The sequence below is a fragment of the Carlito syrichta genome, unplaced genomic scaffold, assembly GCF_000164805.1.
Source record: "Carlito syrichta isolate Samal-C Ts95f unplaced genomic scaffold, Tarsius_syrichta-2.0.1 Scaffold304554, whole genome shotgun sequence".
NCBI lineage: Eukaryota > Metazoa > Chordata > Mammalia > Primates > Tarsiidae > Carlito > Carlito syrichta.
In genome coordinates, this window is record NW_007248650.1 from 160651 (window position 1) to 163609 (window position 2959).

Here is a 2959-nt window from a genome sequence, read left to right on the forward strand (position 1 = left end):
GCGGGCGGGGCGCCCGGGGGAGGCGGCGGAGCGAGGGGCGCTTCTGGTTCCAGAGCCCAGCCTCTTTCCCAGGCTTCTCCCTCCTCTGCTCCGGCGCACCCCAGAAGCTTCTTGAAGCGTTTTGGAGCTCCTAGGCTCCCAAGCTCTGAGCGTTAATATTGCTATACCCTAAAAAGAAAAACAAACAAAAAGCATTTATTGAGCACCAACTATATACCAGGCACCATGACAGATAATGTTTTTAACCAACACAATCTCATTTAATTTCCTCATCAACTCTATTAGGCAATATATTCCCCCATTTTACAGATGAAGATGCTGGACTTACAATCACAAGATTTCATCTCGTGACTTGGCGATGACAGCATTGTGCTGGGACATCACAGGCTGTAAAGCCAAGGGGTCTAAGGTTTGGTCTTAGTGTCCCACTTAACTGTATAACCTTGAGCAAATTACTTAACCTCTCAAAGCCTCAGGCTTCTCAGGGGCAAAATGAGGACTCTGTATCAGCCCATGAGGGGTCACATGAGGACAAAATGAGATGACATATATGACACATAGGTACCTATTAGGGCCTCTCCTGAGATCTAGTGGGAGAGTTGAGATCTGGGCACAGGGCCACTGGCTGCTTTGTTTCCCTGACCGTGTTGCTCTTCATCCAGCCTCTACTTCTGTTTCCCCCTCTTTTTAAAAAAAAAGCATAGGGATGCTCATCTTGAGTGTCACGAGTGGATGAGGCTATTCTTCAAGCAACCCCTAAATCTTGAGTCTCCCCTACAGTGCCAGGAGTTGAGATGGGAAAGTATCCTCATCTTCTGCGGGTAAGAAGGGGCTGGCAGAGTAAACCACCAAGCAGGTTGCAGCTAGGGCTGGAAGGTGGTAGGGACCAGGCTCTGGCCATGAAAATCCCCCTCCCTCCCACAGGGCATGGGTGTCTGGGGCAGTTCCCTGCACTCCCAGTGTGCACCGTAGGAGCCAGAAGCAAGCCCCCATCATGGGGCTTGGGTCTCTTCCCCTTCACATCTGGGCAGAGAATTCCCTCGGCCTGCATTCTGTCTCAGGGCTGGTGTTGGTGTTTAACTTGTTGGATGTTAAATATATTCTTGCTCTTCGTGCCTGGCCTCATTAGCGTATAAGCCCTTTGAGGCCAGCAAGGCTCTTGGATCAGTCATCTGAGGTCCATACAGCATCTGCACAGACAATTCCTCCCCAGTGTGTGCACATATGCAGACATACACAACATTGTCCCTTGAGTCAGTGCACCCTCCAGCACCCCTGCTCTCCTCTGGCCTCCCTCTCCCAGGGGTTCATGGCCTCTTACTTGGCCATGGTCTTCTTCTATTTCTCCCCTCCCAACCCTGGCTTTGATTCATGCTTGGGTTGCATACCGAATTACTAATTGAAAGGATAATACAAAAAGCCAGTGAAGCAAAAGCCTCATATACATTCTAAATACTAATGTTGGTAATTATATGCTGTTGCCTGGAGGGAAAACTCAAAGAGAGACCATTGGTGTTGTGTCAAGGGCCCTGGCCTGCTGCCACGGGACACAGGTTCCAGTCTTGCTTTTGTCATTAATTGGCTGTGTGACCTTAGGCAGCCACCTTTGCTTTCTTAGGATTCAGCAACTTTGAAGAAACTGTAAGGGCAACCAGCAGTGTGTGACAGAACAGTGGGTGATACAGCAATAAGAATTTCTTTTAGGGAAACTACCTCTCATCTTCACAAGATACAGGGGATGGCTCAGGAACTGAAGAATCTAGAAATACGCAAAGTTTCCATTTTGTTTTCCTCTCTCTCTCTCTCTCTCTCTCTCTCTCTCTCTCTCTCTCTGACAGGGTCTTGCTCTGTCACTCAAACTGGAGTGCAGTGGTGTGATCATAGCCCACAGCAGCTTCAAATTCCTAGATTCAAGTGATCCTCCCACCTCAACCTCCTGGGTAGCTTGGACTACAGGCGCATGCTACCACACCTGGCTAGCAAAAACAAAATTTTTTTTAGAGATGGGATCTCACTACATTGCCCAGGTTTAACTTGTTTATTAACAATTCACCTAGACCAGGCTGTTCACTTCTGTAATCCCATCACTTTGGGAGGCCAAGATGGGAAGATTGCTTGAGCCCAGGGGTTCAAGACCTGCCTAGGCAACATAGCGAGACCTCATCTCTACAAAAAATAAAAAACTTAGCTAGGCATGGTGGCAAGTGCCTGTAATTCCAGCTACTCAGAAGGCTGAGGCAGGAGGATTGCCTAAGCCTGGAAGGTCAAGGCTATGGTTAGCCATAATTGTGCCATTGCCCTTGAGACCCTGCTTCAAAAAAAAAAAATCACCTAGATTACTTATGAAAACTGGGATATTAGACAAAGTTAGTAACGATTTCAAGTTGTTTTCCTGTTAACTTCTGGGATTACAGGTGTGAGCCACCATGCCCTTCTCCCATCCCCTCTATTTATCCCTCCCTTCCTTTCTTCATCAAGCATTTCTTGCTATGTAATGGAGGTCAACCCCTCTGCTAGACACTAACAGTACAACATCTAAGTCATTGCCCAGGTCTTTGAAGGAGCTGTAGTGAAGGGTGGTGGGGTTGATAGGCATGTTGACCAGCAATTCCAACACATTGAGATCAATGCTGACACAGAGTACATGAAAAGTGCTGGAGAAGGAAACAACTAACTCTGCCCCAGAAGTCTCAGGAGACTTCCTGGAGGAGGTGAGGTCTGGGCTGAGTTTTATTAAAGGATGAGACATTCACTACGTAGGTTAGTCAGGGATTCTTTGTAGGAAGACTAGAGAGGTGGGCCTTGAAGACTGTTGAGGAGACTTCAGCAGACAGTCAGGACTTGAACAAGGCAGCGGCAGTGGGATGGGGAGCAGGAATGTCCTGGGTGGGAACAGAGAGAAGAGATTAGTTGTGGAGGAGGGGACAGGCTTCTGGAAACCTGGTGCTGCTGACCAGGG